Here is a 19,024-nt window from a genome sequence, read left to right on the forward strand (position 1 = left end):
AAAGTGTCCAGTGATTGGGTCTCAATGTGGGCAGCAGCCTCTCTGAGTTAGTTATTGCTGTTTAGCAGTCTGATGGCCTTGAGATAGAAGCTGTTTTTCAGTCTCTCGGTCCCACCCAGCTTTGATGCACCTGTACTGACCTCACCTTCTGGATGATAGCGGTGTGAACAGGCAGTGGCTCGGTGGTTGATGTCCTTGATGATCTTGTTGGCCTTCCTGTGACATCGGGTGCTGTAGGTGTCATGGAGCGCAGGTAGTTTGCCCCCGGTGATGCGTTGTGCAGACCACACCACCCTCTAGAGAGCCCTTGCAGTATTGAAAATGTCCTCACCTGTGATTTGAAGACACAACCTCTTAGTGCACGCTGAGCCACCATGTCTGTGTCAATGACTGATTTCACCTGCATTGCTACACTTTGCACCTCAAAGTAAATCTCAGCTCTATTAAAAGTACACTCAAGAAAAAATATTTGATTTATCATAGTGATTAAGTCAGGGTTTTCCTAAACTCACTCCTCAGGACCCCAAGGGGTGCACGTTTTGGCTTTCACCCAGGCACTACACAGCTGATTCAAGTAATCAACTAATCATCAAGCTTTGATCATTTGAATCAGCTGTGTAGTGTTAGGACAAAAAACAAAACATGCACCCCTTGGGGTCCAGAGGATCGAGTTTGGGAAATGCTGGATTAAGGAGTAACATTAAAAGTAATATAGAGTAATATACCCCACCAACATTAAACAACCAGACAGAAAACCATCAAATGAAACAAGTAAATCAAATCAATGATGAGAGAATAGTCAGATTAACTGAGGACTGACACAGACATGGTGGTGTAGCAGGAAGATTGGAATGCCATGAGCCAAAAGGTTGTGCGTTCAAATCCCAGGTGAGCACATGTTGAATAATGGGGACGTGGGGATGGCAGGTAGCCTAGCAGTTGAGAGCATTGGGCCGAAAGGTCACTGGTTTAAATCACAGAGCCTACATTGACAGAAAAATCTGTCAATGTGCCCTAAAGCAAGGCACTTAACCATAATTGCTCTGGATAAGAGCATCTGCTATATGAATAATTTCTGTATAAATGAACATGCATGGTAGGTAATCATGTCAACGTGTCAAATTTGTAAGTTGAAAACATTGCATGTTAAAAGCACTGTGTGTGTGTGTGTGTAACCAGTTGCCCAGCTTTTTTTAGTTAAGTAATAATAATAAAAATAATAATTTACATTTAAATTGACTGAATTTTTGCCTAAGTTTTCACAAGTTGGAGCTAAGTTTGGGCCAACAATTTTTGTTGCTGTTCAGATAACACGAAAAGTTGAGTAAACAGAAAAAAAGTCTGTTACTTAATAATAATTAGTTGAAACTAGATTTTTTTCAGTGAACAATAACAGTAAATGTTATTAAACTGCATGTACTACTAGGGTGTAACCTACATCCAGAGGTTATGAAAATGCTGAATCTGTTATTAATACACGTTGACCACATGCCAACGTGACCGTTGTTTTAATGTGATGTCAGAAGCATAAAGGTTGTGTGCCATATTGGTTTAGAAAGGCTGTCTTGCACTGTGAACATGACAGCACATATGTATTATTACGTCATCCACCAAGGTTTGAGATGGTGGGTTCATTCACCCCCCTCCCATTAGACCCAATATGTGCTGTCATGTTCACAGTGCAAGACAGCCTTTCTAAACCAATATGGCACTATGGCACTACTTACTGAATGAATTCTCAATTTCTTTATTTTATCAGAACACTTTCCTGCACTCGACTTAGCCAGCTTCACGTACCTTAATGAATGCCTGACATTTTAAAGCACAGGTTCTGCTCAAAGGATGACTATTCATGGATTGCACCTCATTCGGTTGTTGCCGATCTAACCAACGTTGTTAGATCTCGCAGCATATTGATGTCCGACTGATGGTTTATGGTCTTTCTGAACGAGGGCTAATGACTGTTTCATGAAAATGACGCTATAGAAGCCTGGAAATACGATGACATTGCTAAAGTATACAAATAATTAATAGAAAACAACTTTGCCATCATTATGATGTCGTCAAGTTTACTTTAGAGAGATGGCAATGTTGCCTTGAGCTAGAAAAGTTTGTTCCCTCAGCCCTATGTTCCCTGGGCCCTATGATCCCTCAACCTATGTTCCCAGAGCCCTATATTCCCCCAGCCCTATGTTTCCTCAGCCCTATGTTCCCTGGGCCCTATGATCCCTCAACCTATGTTCCCAGAGCCCTATATTCCCCCAGCCCTATGTTCCCTGGGCCCTGTGTTCCCTCAGCCCTATGTTCCCTCAGTACCCACTAAACCAATTTCAATCAAAATTGGCATAAATGCTTATTGTCCAAATCATTTGTATTTTAATCAAATACCCAGTGTGCTTTGTAAGTGTTCATTTTCACATAACATTTTGGTCATTTAGCAGACATTTTTATCACACCATAGTGCCATCACACTTCTGATACAAATGCAGTACATTTGGGGTGATAGGAGCCCACAGAAGTGCGAGTCGCTATAAGAAATGGTGTAGAAAAGTATTTTGTATTTTGAAATTGTGTAACTTGTTGCAAAATACATTTCTTTGTAGTGGAATACAAATTACACTAAATACTCAAAAGTAACTGAAATGCACTACTGTTCAAAAGTTTAGGGTCACTTAGAAATGTCCTTGGTTTTTTAAAAGAAAAGCACAGTTTTTGTCCATTGAAATAACATCAAATTGATCAGAAATACAGTGTAGACCTTACTAATGTTGTAAATAACTATTGAGCTAGAAACGGCTGATTTTTTGTGTAATATCTACATTACCCATTATCAGCAACCATCACTCCTGTGTTTCAATGGCACGTTGTTAGCTAATCCAAGTTTATCAATTTAAAAGGCTAATTGATCATTAGAAAACCCTTATGCAATTATGTTAGCACAGCTGAAAACTGTTGTTCTGATTAAAGAAGCAATAAAACTGACCTTCTTTCGACTAGTTGAGTTGCAAAGAAAAAGCCATATTGCAGACTGGCCAATAAAAATCAAATATTAAGATGGGCAAAAAAACACAGACACTGGACAGAGGAACTCTGCCTAGAAGGCCAGCATCCTGGAGTCGCCTCTTCACTGTTGACGTTGAGACTGGTGTTTTGCAGGTGCTATTTAATGAAGCTGCCAGTTGAGGACTTGTGATTAGTCTGTTTCTCAAACTAGACACTAATGTACTTCTCCTTTTGCTCAGTTGTGCACCAGTGGCTAGATGTGCCAAGATTTTTTGTGTTATTTCTTGTTAGTTTCACAAGAAAAAATATTTTGCATCTTCAAAGTGGTAGGCATGTTGTGTAAATCAAATGATACAACCCCCCCCCCATTTAAAAAAAACATCCAGGTTGTAGGGCAACGAAATAGAAAAAATGCCAAGGGGGTGAATACTTTCGCAAGCCACTGTATGTGTACATCAAGGCTGTGAAAAATATAAGCTATGTCAAATATTTGTAATCACTCCCTTCCTCTGAGGGAACATAGGGCCCAGGGAACATAGGGCTGTGGGAACATAGGTTGATAGAGCATAGGGCCGAGGGAACACAGGGCTGATGTAACATGGACATGGTTCCTCAGAAATAGCTAGAAATGCTAATGTTAGCTAGCAAAAATGTCAGTGCTCTCCCCCCAACTTTACCTAGCTAGCTAAAGTTATACTGCACCTCAAGTCAATCTGGTGACATCACAATGATGACAAAAGCTTATCCTACTAATTATTTGCCTCCTTTTGAAATGTTGTTTCCAAGCCACAGTAATGCACTTCAGACAAAATCCTAATCAGCACCTACACTCTTAGAAAAAAAGGGTTCTAAAAGGGTTCTTTGGCTGTCCCTATAGGATAACCCTTTTTGGTTCCAGGTTTAACCTTTTTGGGCTCCAAGTAGAACCCTCTTGGGTTACATGAAGAACTCTCTGTGGAAAGGGTCCTACATGGAACCGAAAGGGTTCTGCCTGGAACCAAAAAGGGTTCTTCAAAGTGTTCTCCTATGGGGACAGTCGAAGAACCCTTTTAGGTTCTAGATAGCACCTTTTTTTATACGTGTGTATTTAGACTGCATTGCATAGAATGCTCAGCTGGGCTTCAGTCCTGAAACGAACAGTCCTGAAACGAACGTTAAAAACACAATTGTGATTAAATGATATGTCTTGTTTTTTTTGCATTTAGTGTGTTTCTTTGCTCTGCATTTTTGTCATGTACTGTATTTTCTGAAATGGCCTTGCATACAGCAACTAGTTCATGTAAATACATATAGATTTTGATAGGCAAATATTGTTTTGCTTTATTTGCACTGATAAAATGAGAATGGAACTGAAAGTGGAATGTAAGTGCACTCTTCTCCTAAATGTTATTCTTTAATCCTGTGTCTTGGTCGACCTGTGCCAAACTCACTAAGCCCAGTGCCTGGAGTTAGCTAACCATGGATATATCAGTTATATCAGATCAATGACAAAAAAGAGACTTCAACATTAAGTTACATAACATGTCAAATTCCTATTTGTATCAAGCCACAGCTCAGCTTTATAATGAGAGTGGTTTCCCTGATGTGAAACCCTGCTATTAGCCATAACTACTGTAGTGGACTTTGTACTGGATGAGTTATTTATTTCAAACCGTGGGGGTTTCTCAGACAAGTAAAGTGACTAAGGTCGGATATCCTTTGCATGTGTCAGTTTGTGTGATTTCTTCTAATTACCCTGTGCTAGGGTTGCAAAGCTACTGGTAATTTACCAAAGTTCCCAAAATCTTCAGTGATTTTTTTAATGTATTTTTATTTTTATTTTACCCCTTTTTCTCCCCAATTTCGTGGTATCCAATTGTTTAGTAGCTACTATCTTGTCTCTTCGCTACAACTCCCGTACGGGCTCGGGAGAGACATTGACATTACAGTAGTAAAATAACAAAAAACACAAAGTGCGCAATCTGACTTTGAACTTAAGCATGAGAATAGTGTGCTGTTCACCTGAATGTACTGTACATGTGCTCAGGGAGACGGCAACCTTACTGTGGTCCAGGACCAGCACTGTCTCTCTTCAACTCTTGGTTGTCCAAGTGGATTATTATTTGTTTAGATGATGATGAGAACATAAATATGTACAAAAAGGAAAAATACAAAAGGCATGCCCAAACAAAAGACTCAAAAATAAACTAAAGTCTCTGTGGGCTATTTATACTCCCACACGTATTTCAACTGTGTCTGTGTATAACTGTAACTGCACTAATAAAGCAGAAGTGCAATGTATCTGGTTTCAGATCACTGTGAGGGCTTCAGCAGAGCGAGCAGCGGGGCCTGAGCGATACAGACAGACAGACAGACAGCAGTATGCAGTATAGGAGAGTAGGGCAGGAGAAATGGCAGCACTGCTCTGTTCCTTACCTCTCCCTTGAGGCTTCCTGACCCAGAATAGTGAGGGGGGAAAGTTTGTTTTCTGGGGTAACTGAAAGTTGCAGACACCTTGTTCTATATAGGCTGGATCCTTCATCATCCAGTGCTCTCCTTCTTTCCCTCTCCCAGGGTCCCTCTCTTTCTCGTTACTTTCTTCAACAGTATCCCCCATTATTTCAACTCTTCCTCATTCTTTTTTGTCTATCTCTCTTTCTGTTTCACAACGTATCCTGTTTCTCAGTTGTAAGGCTGTTGGTTAGGTCATCTTTAGTTCATGCACGTTTCATCATACATACTCATACCTATTACATAGGGCCAGGGGTTTTTCCAGATCTGAGCAAGAAAAACTCCATGCTCTACTCATACTGCATACCACTCCAGTGATTCCTACTCTTTTTGACTAATGACCATTCATTTGCTCCAGTTCTTCCCTCTCTAGATACAAACCCCTCCCCTGGTACCTGCTGCTCCTGTTCCTATTATCCGACTTGGGGGTTTTGTAAACACTTCATTAGCAACTAGGTTGTGCTAATAGCTACTGTTGATGCTGTTACTGTACTTCAGTTATTATTTACAGTACTGATCATTTGCTCAGCAGATGTATCAATCATGAGGCAGGCATATACATGATCAAAGAGGGAAGTGCCAGGTAATAATATGACATTTATCTGACCATCCTTGACTGTTTTTCTTTTCTTTATCAGCCTATAATACCTTCAGTATTCTAATTCTGGCCCCTATTGGCCATCTGTTCTTTAGTCTATATTGTATCAATACCAAAAATGCCATTTTTGTATTCCATGCGCCCAAACTGTCTCAAAGGAAACACTGAATGTGAGAGATTAGTGATCATCACAATAGAGACGGGACAGGACAATAATAAACAAGGCGATATAACAATTGTGATGTCTGTACAAGTAAGAAGTAGTGGGGTGGAGAAGTGAGACCTAAAAAGAGAGAAGAGGGAGGTCAGTTCTAATACAGATGTAGGCTCTTAATTTGTATTGTCACAGCAAAATAATATTAAATATTGCCTGCAGAAACAGGATTTGAACATTTAGTCCATAATGTTGCTTGATTGATGGTTAGCTGGCTAAAATTAGGTTACATGAAAAGTGCAATATTGTTAAAAGTGCATTTATCTGACCATCCTTGACTGTTAACCATCAATCAAGCAACATTATGGACTAAATGTTCAAATCCTGTTTCTGCAGGCAATATTTTTGAGTTAGTGAGGGTTTTTTGTGAATTTATGTAAGGCGCAGGAAAATTCTCAGTAACAAAAGAGTGATCAAATTAAGATTCTACATCTGTAGTCATCTTAGTTTTTCTCTGTGTCCTCATTACTGACACTGACTGAGTGTTGAGTACACTGCTTGTTTTAGGATGGAGGTCGAGGGTGGGAGGATACGCTGTTATAGTGGGATGGTACTGTAGCAGCGTCATAACCCAAACACACACACACACATGCCCCAGGCATGAGGCACAGAGAGCGAAGCATGCGACTCATCAATGCCACAGAATAGAACAGCTCAATAAGGTCAGCTGCCCTCAGCTCTAATTGTCTCTCAGGCTATTGTCTCTCAAATGCACAGCAAACTGTTAAAGATTGCTCAAATATCTATAAGGAAGTAAACATATTCCTTCTGACCTTAGAGGATGACAAAGTGAGAGCTGCCTTGTGTGAACTCATGGTCAAATTCACGTTGACACACACATGATAGCAAGGATAAGCTTTCTAAGGCACTCACCAGAGAGGCGAAAGAGCCATGTGTGTCTGTGCACTAGCTTCAAATGCAGTTCTGAAACTCATATTGCCATTGGTTACCGAATACACCCTCATCTTCCTGTGTGTCAAGTATTACCCAAATGTGTTTTTTCTGCTGCTTTATGTTCAAAAAGAGAAAGCATCATCAGTAGGGATGTAGGAGGTGGTTTAACCCATTTACAGAGACTTAAAGAGTCATAGAACTGGAGCTGTGAAAGAGAAAGAGAGGAAAGAAAGAGATTGAGAAAAAAAGAGCAAATACATCCTCATGACATTAGCTTGACATTTCTGGGTCTGCACCTCCGCAATGCAGTGGAGAGAGAGAGGAGAACAGGAGAGGGGAGGAGAGGTAGAGGAGGGTAGAAGAAGAGAGGGACAAGCTGTATGTCCCACTTTAGTGACTCTACATGCAGCCCACACTGACAAGTCACACCTCTTCCTCTCCCTCCATTCCGCCATCCTTTCACCAGTCCACTTTTAGAATCCTCCCTCTCTCCCTCCCTGAAACAAACAGACAAATAGGAAGAAAATAAGCCCCTCAACCCCCCGGCCCTGTGTTATCTATACATGGAGTGTGTTATGGTTTCCATACTCTGTTTCAGCAATGTTGGTCTGCAGAGAGAGAAACCTAAACATGCGAGCAGCGCTGATGGACGCCACTAAAGATCAGATAAGTTAGATCAAATATACTTGTCTTCAGCTTTCATCTAACACCCCCGATATGCACACAAACACACATTAAGTTTAAAGCCCAGCTCTGAGGACAGGCGCCTGTGTCTATGGTTGTGACCCAGATGGCACCCTATTCCCGAGTGCACTACTTTTGACCAGGGCCCATAGGGATCTGTTCAAAAGTAGTCCACTATATAGAGAATTGATTGTCATTTGAGACTCATGCTATGTCTGTCTGTAGTGGTGCTGGGTGGTATTAACTGTCCCTGTGGGGATTTACGTAAGTATCCTATTGGCTGGGGGTCATTAGCATTAGGAATTGAATGGCTGGGCTTTCATAACAACGCAAAGGGTCATTACGCGCACCACTATGACAGGGTTTCCTCTCCAGTCAATTTAATCAAACAATGAATCACTGATCACATTACCACAGAGCGACTCTCATTAACTTACCCAAGAAACTTGGTATAAACACTATAGAAGAGATAGTAGTGCCACGAGTCAGAGGCAGAGAAGTCAGAAAGTACATCATGGAACCTCTGGGTGTGATTGTTCCCAGTAACCATGCTTATGTCCCAAATGCACCCTAGTCCCTGTATAGTGCACTACCTTTGAACAGAGCTCTATGGGCTCTGGTCAAAAGAAGTGCCCTAAAAAGGAATATGGTGCCATTTACCTCTGCCTCTGTGACCTCGAGCTAGCTGTGGCCTATTAGAGAATTAGAGCCATGTATGTCAGTGCAGAGCTGGGGGAGTCAGCTGTGTGGAGCCAGATCCATCAGGAAGCCATCGCTCAATGTAATCTCCACATGCTAAATTTACCTCCATGTTCTGCACCCCAGAGTCAGAGTCAGAAGCTGAGTTCTACACACCCACAGAGTTGTATAAGGTGAGGAATTCCCCAGTTCTGTCATGAGTCAGGATCTCCCTGTTATGTAATCATGATTGGAGTAGAGCAGTGACACATACCTGTACCTCCCTGTCCCACAGAGGTCTCATCTTACAGCAGGGGACCTCCCCCACACACACACACACACACACATACACACAGTTTAATTAATCCATCTATAATTAAGCCTCTATGTAGGGATAATAGACATATTTATACTGCCGAAATACTGCGCGCTAATCTCTGTGATGGTCTTTAGTAGTTAATGATGTGTGTGTGTGTGTCTACGTGTGTGCACTTGCTACTGCATTGCGTGTGCGCATATGAATGTGGGGAGTATCTGCACTTGAAGCCTAAACATTGGATGATGTTCAACAATTTACAGTTTTGGTGCCAGTTTAGCCTGAGGTACAGTCGTAGCCTCAGCAGCAGCCAAATCTACCACCTCCACATCCTCAGAGTTCTGCCCAAACCAGACTACCCCCGCAGCCGAGCCGCGTGATCCAAACCCACACACACCAGGACTTTATGTAAAACTCAGCCCAGGTCTTTTTCCCACACAGAAAAAACACACGAATTTCAGATTATCTACACGTGATCTTGTGTGATCTCATGTGATTCAATGTGAAGTAAATGTGATAACATAACACTACACGTGACATGTTAGCACATGTAAGCACATGATCTCATGTGAAATTAATGTGAAATACATGTGACAACATGGGGATGCAAAATCTCAACATGTGATACCGTGAAACTACATGTGACAACAGGTGAACATGTGAAAACACGATCTCGTGTGAAATACATGTGACAACATGGAGATGCAAAATCTCAACATGTGATACCATGACACTGTATTTTTACAACTAAATGAAGGTGTTAATGTGAAAGGACAGTATGATGCTGTATGTTGATTACTCAACCTCACTTGGGATTTGAACTCACAACCTCTTGGTTGCTAGCTACCTGAAGTTCCTGCCACCAGTGCATTTGGAAAGTATTCAGACACCTTCACTTTTTCCATATTTTGTTGTTACAGCCTTATTCTAAAATTGATTAAATCGTTTTTCTCCCCTCATCAATCTACATATAATACCCCATTGAGACAAAGCAAAAACAGTTTTTTTTTAATGTTTGCAAATGTATTAAAAATAACAAACATAAATACCTTATTTACGAACAGTAAGTTTTCAAACCCTTTGCTATGAGACTCAAAATTGAGCTCAGGTGCATCCTGTTTCCATTGATCATCATTGAGATGTTTCTGCAACTTGGAGTCCACCTGTGGTAAATTCAATTGATTAGACATGATTTGGAAAGGCACACACCTGTCCATATAACATCCCACAGTTGACAGTGCATGTCAGAGTAAAAACCAAGCCATGCGGTTAAAGGAATTGTCCATAGAGCTCCGAGACAGGATTGTGTCGAGGGACATGTTTGCAGCATTGAAAGTCCCCAAGAATGCAGTGGTCTCCATCATTCTTAAATGGAAGAAGTTTGGAACCACCAAGACTCTTCCTAGAGCTGGCCGTCCAGCCAAACTGAGCAAATGGGTGAGAAGGGTCTTGGTCAGGGAGGTGCTGTGGGGATGTTTTTCAGTGACAGGGACACGGCAAAGACAACGCAGGAGTGGCTTCGGGAAAAGTCCCTGAATGTCCTTAAGTGGCCCAGCCAGAGCCTGGACTTGAACCCGATCTCTGGAGAGACCTGAAAATAGCTGTGCAGCAACGCTCCCCATCCAAACTGACAGAGCTGAAGAGGATCTGCAGAGAATAATGGGATAAACTCCCCAAATACAGGTGTTCCAAGCTTGTAGCGTCATACCCAATAAGACTCGAGGCTGTAATAACTGCCAAAGGGGCTTCAACAAAGGGTCTGAATACTTATGTAAATGTGATATTGAAGTTTATTTTATTTTAATATATTTGCAAAAATAAATGAAAAATGTTTTTGCTTTATCTTTATGGGGCATTGTGTGCATAGTGCGCTTTGAAATATACATTTGAAGTCGAAAGTTTAGGTTAGAGTCATTAAAACTAGTTTTTCAACCACTTCACAATTAGATGTTAACAAACTATAATTTTGGCAAGTCGGTTAGGGCATCTACTTTGTGCATGACACAAGTAATTTTTCCAACAATTGTTTACGGACATACAGTATTATTTCACTTATAGTTTACTGTATCACCATTCCAGTGTGATGCATACACTAAGTTGACTGTGCCTTTAAACAGCTTGGAAAATTCCAGAAAATGATGTCATGGCTTTAGAAGCTTCTGATAGGCTAATTGACATCATTTGACTCAATTGGAGGTGTACCTGTAGATGTATTTCAAGGCCTACTATCAAACTCAGTGCCTCTTTGCTTGACATCATGGGAAAATCAAAATAAATCAGCCAAGACCTCAGAAAAAAAATGTAGACCTCCACAAGTCTGGTTCATCCTTGGGAGCAATTTCCAAACGACTGAAGGTACCATGTTCATCTGTACAAACAATAGTATGCAAGTATAAACACCATGGGACCACACAGCCGTCATACCGCTCAGGAAGGAGACGCGTTCTGTCTACTAGAGATTAACATACTTTGGTGCGAAAACTGCAAATCAATCCCAGAACAACAGCAAAGGACCTTGTGAAGATGCTGGAGGAAACAGCGACAAAAGTATCTGTATCCACAGTAAAACAAGTCCTGTATTGACATAACCTGAAAGGCCGCTCAGCAAGGAAGAAGCCACTGCTCCAAAACTGCCATAAAAAAGCCAGACTAAGGTTTGCAACTGCACATGGGGACAAAGATCGTACTTTTTGGAGAAATGTCCTCTGGTCTGATGAAACAAAAATAGAACTAGTTGGCCATAATGACCATCGTTATGTTTGGAGGAAAAGGAGGAGGCTTGCAAGCCAGAGAACACCATCCCAACCGTGAAGCACGGGGGTGACAGCATCATGTTGTGGGGGTGCTTTGCTGAAGGAGGGACTGGTGCACTTCACAAAATAGATGGCATCATGAGGTAGGAAAATTATGATGATATATTGAAGCAACATCTCAAGACATCAGTTAAAGTTAAAGCTTGGTCACAAATGGATCTTCCAAATGGACAATGACCCCAAGCATACTTCCAAATTTGTGGCAAAATGGCTTAAGGACAGCAAAGTCAAGGTATTGATGTGGTCATCACAAAGCCCTGACCTCAATCCTATAGAAAATGTGTGGGCAGAACTGAAAAAGTGTGTGCGAGCAAGGAGGCCTACAAACCTGACTCAGTTACACCAGCTCTGTCAGGAGGAATGGGCCAAAATTCACCCAACTTATTGTGGGAAGCTTGTGGAATGCTACCCAAAACGTTTGACCCAAGTTAAACAATTTAAAAGCAATGCTACCAAATACTAATTGAGTGTATGTCAACTTCTGACCCACTGGGAATGTGATGAAAGAAATGAAAGCTGAAATAAATAATTCTCTACTATTATTCTGACATTTCACATTCTTAAAATAAAGTGGTGATCCTAACTGACCTAAGACAGGGAATTTTTACTAGGATTAAATGTCAGGAATTGTGAAAGACTGAGTTTAAATGTATTTGGCTAAGGTGTATGTACATTTCTGACTTTAACTGTAAGTGGGGGAAATATACTAGTAGGGAACATTAGCATATTTTGGGGCATGGTCAAATAAATGTGCATTTGTGCCAACCGTCAGTGGAAGTGTTGTAGCAGTTGGTTATGGCGATGCAAATTATGCACTTCTTTTGATACTGCCTCTTCTGCCAACTTTGTAAGTAAATTAATGGCAATTCTTTTTTTGTGAATTTGTCATTTCTTACCTAGTAAGTCATTGTAAAATTCACATTAATACTGACAAAACATTGCCAGTAACCTACAAGACACACACTGCTACTAACAATACTTGCCAGTAACCTACTGTACCTTCACTGGCTCTTCTGTTGACAACATGCACATCACCTGCTGATTGGCAGCATACTGTAGCAGCGGCAGAAGATTGCAGGTGTAGCTTTTTGGAGATGTAGCTTTTAGCTAACACTTTTTGTCTCCCATTAATAAGGTGTGTCATCCAAGTTAATGTACTCTGCTGCATTATTTTCATAAACACAAAACTGTCAGTTCTGGAGCCTTGTTAAAGGCTGACATAAGTACTACAAAACAGCCATACAATATTTAGTTTGTCATTGTAATACTCAGCAATTCATTGTTTTCCTCTCTAGTGGACATCAGTTCTTGGTCCGTACCTCAGAGGCCATACAAGCCACTGTAATAAGTCATGTTGTTCTGGGCTTTTCATTGATATCACATGTGTGGGGGAGAGACCTTGGCCACGTTATCTTCCTGGTTCTTAACGAAATGGCTGTCAAACTTAGCACATTCTATGGAAATTTGAAAAGAAGTGTGTGTACAGTAATTATTGTAATGTTTGTATTTGGTATTGGGTAGTTTGGTATTAAAATTGTTTCTAGTAAGTGAAAATCTCAGGCATAGTTAAGTGAGTTGTCAGGACTGTGCAATACCTTTTTCACATTCAATAAGACACCTGGTGTAGCGTGGTGCGTAATTGGTGGCAGAGAAGTCCGATGCAGGAGAGCAGAACTGGGTGATAACCGGAGATTTATTTAGCAAAACCAACGGCATCCAGAACAACAAGATACATGGGCACAAAAATAACCCGTTGTGCGCTCACAGGGAACTTGTACAAGCACTACAATAAACAATCCCACACAAAGACATGGGGGGAACAGAGGGTTAAGTACACAACAAGTAATTGAGGGAATTGAAACCAGGTGTGAGGAAAAACAAGACAAAACACATGGAAAATGAAAAGTGGATCGATGATGGCTAGAAGACCGGCGACACCGACCTCCAAGTGCCGCCGAACAAGGAGAGGCCCCGACTTCGGCGGAAGTCGTGACAGTACCCCTCCTTGGAGCTGCGCGCCAACGCAGGCCTCGGGGACGACCCGGAGGGCGAGGCGCAGGGCGATCCGGACGGAGACGATGGAACTCCCGCAGCATTGACGGGTCCAACACATCCTCCACCGGAACCCAGCACCTGTCCTCCGGACCATACCCCTCCCACTCCACGAGGTACTGAAGGCCCCTTGCACGACGCTTCGAATCCAGAATAGAGCGAACAGAGTACGCCGGGGCGCCCTCGATGTCCAGAGTGGGCGTAGGAACCTCCCGCACCTCAGACTCCTGGAGCAGGCCAACCACCACCGGCCTGAGGAGCGACACATGGAACAAGGGGTTAATACGGTAATCAGGGGGAAGCTATAACCTATAACAAACCTCATTCACTCTCCTCAGGACTGCTTCCGGCAGGGTAAGCTAAGGGCAGGTTCCGGGTCGAGAGCCAGACCCGGTCCCCCGGTGCCGAACACCGGGACCTCACTGAGGTGACGGTCTGCGCTGGCTTTCTGCGATGTCCCATATCTCCTCCCCGCGCCTGAACCAGTCATTCACCACAGGAGCCTCGGTCTGACTCTGATGCCAAGGCGCCAGAACCGGCTTTACCCCAGTACGCACTGGAAGGGGGAGAGGTTAGTGGAAGAGTGGCGGAGCGAGTTCTGAGCCATCTCGGCCCAGGGCACGAACGCTGCCCACTCCCCCGGCCGATCCTGGCAATATGACCGCAGAAACCTGCCCACATCCTGGTTCACTCTCTCCACCTGCCCATTACTCTCGGGATGAAACCCAGAGGTAAGGCTGATCGAGACCCCCAAGCCTTCCATGAACGCCTTCCAGACCTTCGAAGTGAACTGGGGACCTTGACAGGCATTATATCCTCAGGCACCCCGTAGTGCCGGAAGACGTGCGTAAACAAGGCCTCCGCAATCCGTAGGGCCATAGGGAGACAGAGTAGAGGGAGGAGATGGCCGGACTTAGAGAACCGATCCACAACGACCAGGATCGTGGTGTTTTCCTGTGAGGGGCGAGCTCGGTAAGAAAATGCACCGACAGGTGCGACCAAGGCCGCTGTGGAACGGGTAATGGGTGTAGCTTCCCTCTGGGCAGGTGCCTAGGAGCCTTACACTGGGTGCACACCGAGCAGGAGGAAACATATACCCTCACGTCCTTGGCCAAGGTAGGCCACCAGTACTTCCCAACCAAACAGCGCACCGTCCGAAACAATCCCAGGATAACCAGAGGAGGGTGACGTGTGGGCCCAATAGATCAACCGGTCATGGATAGCAGACGGAACGTACAGACGTCCAGCAAGACACTGGATGGGAGCTGGCTCTGCACGTAACGCCTGCTCAATGTCCGCGTCCAGGGCTGTGCTTCTTCAAGAAGAAGGCACAGGGGCGGAACTTCGGTGGCGTACCTGAGCACTGAGAGAGCATGGCTCCTATCCCAGCCTCGGACGCGTCCACCTCCACTATGAACGCCAAAGAGGGATCCGGATGGGCCAGCACGGGAGCCAAGGTACACAGAGCCCTCAGGTGACCAAAAGCCCTGTCCACCTCAGTCGACCACTACAAACGTACCGGGCCCCCCTTCAGCAGTGAGGTAATGGAAGCCGCTACCTGACCAAAACCCCGGATAAACCTCCGGTAGTAATTGGCAAACCCCAGGAACCGCTGCACTTCCTTTTTCTGTGGGGGGAGTTGGCCAATTACGCACGGCTGAAATGCGGTCACTCTCCATCTCCATCTCCGAGGTGACGGACTGCTGGAAGAACAGGCATATCTCAGCCTTGACATACAGGTCATGCTCCAACAGTCGACCAAGCACCCTGCGCACCAGGGACACACGCTCGGCGCATGTAGCGGAGTATATCAGAATGTCATCAATATACACCACTACACCCTGCCCGTGCAGGTCCCTGAAAATCTCGTCTACAAAGGCTTGGAAGACTGATGGAGCCTTCATCAACCCGTACGGCATGACGAGGTACTCATAATGCCCTGAGGGAGTACTGAACGCTGTCTTCCACTCGTCTCCCTCCCGGATACGCATCAGGTTGTAAGCAGTCCTGAGATCTAGATTGGTGAAGAAGCGAGGTAGATAAGAGGTAGCGGGTAACTGTACCTCACAGTGATCTGATTTAGGCCTCGGTAGTCAATACACGGGCGCAGACCTCCCTCCTTCTTCACAAAAAAGAAACTTGAGGAGGCGGGTGAAGTGGAGGACAGAATGTACCCCTGACGCAGGGATTCGGAGACATATGTCTCCGCCTGTGAGAGGGGATACACGTGGGGGGAACAGTGGGTTAAGTACACAACAAGTAATTGAGGGAATTGAAACCAGGTGTGAGGAAAAACAAGACAAAACACATGGAAAATTAAAAGTGGATCGATGATGGCTAGAAGCCCGGCGACGCCGACCGCCGAGCGCCGCCCGAATAGGGAGAGGACCCGACTTCGGCGGAAGTCGTGACACCTGGATTCCGCAACTATGTTTTTCACCTACTGTACCCATTGACTGTAATGTACAATTTTTCATATTTACATCCTAATGACCACTACGGAGGACAATTTTGCACATAAAATCAAATCTTGGTAACATGTTTTTTCACCCCAAATAATTGCAGGTCTCAGGAGTATACGTGCCTACCAGACCCTCAGGTCAGTGAGTGTAATGGGTTAGCTACAGGTAAGTTACTGTGAATTTTACAAGAACCCGCTTGCAACTTGTTTACAGTAAGTTATTGAAAATGAACTTCTTGTCAACCAGCTGCCATTAAGCTACTGGAAAATGCACAGCAACCTTGTCACACTGCAGCTCTTTATTGTCACAAGTTCTTACAACAATTGCAGAACTGACAGCGTATGACGGAAAGTTTATAACGTAGGTGCACACAGGTCGAGAGACAAATTTGAGTGTGAAATTCCATACCGCCTTGCACACTTGCCTGCATCTTGCTGATATAGGATGTAATCATTAGTCCAACAGTTGCAAACAAGGGTTTCTATTGGATAAATTCAAGTATGTTTATCGCCGTTTTGTTCTGATTGCTTCCATATAAGAAAAGTTTTTTTTAACCTCTGACATGCGCTCTCTTCCTCTCACCTCTTGCACAACACACAGCCTACAACATTGTTGTCACCATATTAGCTAAAGTAACGTCATAGTCAGCATAGCTAATAGAACTAACGGGTTAGTAAATGTGCTACAATCATGAAGTAACATTACAGTGTAAGCAGTTGCACCGGTGGGCTTGGTGGCAATACATTTGTAAAACCAAAAGCTTACCTTGACTTGGACGTCTTAGCCAGCTAGCTAACATAGCATCCCTCTGTTTGAGCAGGGTGTTTCAGTAGGCTAAACTCGCAAGCTGCATTTGCTAGCTAAGTAAGTAAAACTTAAAGTGAAAAAGAAATACAATTTCTCTCTTTATATATTTCTCTCTTGCTTCTCCTTCATTTTGGACAAAATGTATATGTTCAAAACTGATCAACTTTTATCTTTCTCTCTCTTTAAGTCAAATATTCACCACATTTTATACACTGCAGTGCTAGCTAGCTGTAGCTTATGCTGTCAGTACTAGATTAATTTTCTGATCCTTTGATTGGGTGGATAATATGTCAGTTCATGCTGCAAGAGCTCTGATAGATTGCAGGACGTCCTCCGGAAGTTGTCATAATTACTGTGTAAGTCTATGGAAGGGCCTGAGAACCATGAGCCTCCTAGGTTTTGTATAGAAGTCAATGTACCCAGAGGAGGACTGACGCCAGCTGTCCTCCGGTTGAGGCTACTGTTGACCTTCTTTGAAAAATAGTGCGTTTTAATAAATAATTTGGTGACGTTTAGTATAGTTTTATCTGAAAAGGATAACTTCTTAAATGTTTTACCATTTTAATGTTTTATAAAATTCACTGAGGAAGATGGTCCTCCCCTTCCTCCTCTGAGGAGCCTCTACTGACATGAACGCAGCATGTGTTCTTAACCAAGTGGGAAGTGGGAATTTATACCCTGATGAAGACAGCTTGTCTGTCGAAACGTTGGTTATTAGTTTATAAAATTATTGTATCTGGGTGTGCGGCTCTCCTTTTCTTTTGGAAGTGGGAATTAACACATGAAACTGGGAGAAATCCACTTGAACAGCCCTCCAACTGGTAATTACTACTGTCAAACTTGTCTATCATCCTGAGCTCCCACTTCTCCCACATGCTGACCTCTGACGTCAGCTACTAAGGAAATTACATTTATAACATTATTTTCGGAAGGAAAAATGCAACAACATTATTAATAAAAAGCAATATATTAATATGAATTTTGAACACAGTAATTTGCTTACAAGCATGATAGCTGTACTTTTAGTTTATGGTTAATGCAGCTTGTTGGCCATTAGGCAATCAGCATTTCTCAACAAGTTCAAAGCACATGAATGCATCCAACTGGTATTTACGACTTCACAACTGGTAAATTCCCACCTCCCAAATTGTTACGAATCGAGCATTAAATTGAATGTATTGGGTAGAACATTTTACTATTATGCTAGATTCTCCGCACATGTACAGTACCAGTTAAAAGTTTGGACACACCTACTCATTCCAGGGGTTTTCTTTATTTTCACAATTTTCTACATTAATAGTGAAGACATCAAAACTATGAAATAATACATATGGAATCATGTAGTAACCAAAAAAGGGTTAAACAAAACAAAAAAATATAATATTTCAGATTCTTCGAAGTAGCTACCCTTTGCATTGATGACAGCTTTGCACACTCTTGGCTTTCTCTCAACCAGCTTCACCTGGAATGCTTTTCCAGCCGTCTTGAAGGAGTTCCCATATATGCCGAGCACTTGTTGGCTGCTTTTCTTTCACTCTGCAGTCCCACTCATCCCAAACCATCTGAATTGGGTTGAGGTCGGGTGATTGTGGTGCCCAGGTCATCTGATGCAGCACTCCATCACTCTCCTTCTTGGTCAAATAGCCCTTACACAGCCTGGAGGTTACTTTTTTTTTACATGGGCAATGTCATGTGTTATCGCTATTCAGCTAAAGCATGACCCCACCTGGAATTTGAACTCACATCTTCTGGATGTGAGGTACACTGACCTTTCTGCTGTGCCACAAAGTATGTATATGCATTCAATACATCTCTGCACTTACATTGATTTATTTCCTCAATTTGAGTGTTTTCTGTCTAGTTGTATAATGTTGGTGGTGCATATTAGTCTGCTTTAATGTTTCACCTGAATCCCTATGATAAATAATACTTTTTCTTGAGTGTATTTTTTTAATCAAAGCTGGGATGTACTTTGAAGTCCAAAGGTGTAGGAATAAAGGTGAAATCAGTAAT

Source organism: Oncorhynchus tshawytscha, linkage group LG02, assembly GCF_018296145.1.
Source record: "Oncorhynchus tshawytscha isolate Ot180627B linkage group LG02, Otsh_v2.0, whole genome shotgun sequence".
In the NCBI taxonomy this organism is placed as follows: domain Eukaryota; kingdom Metazoa; phylum Chordata; class Actinopteri; order Salmoniformes; family Salmonidae; genus Oncorhynchus; species Oncorhynchus tshawytscha.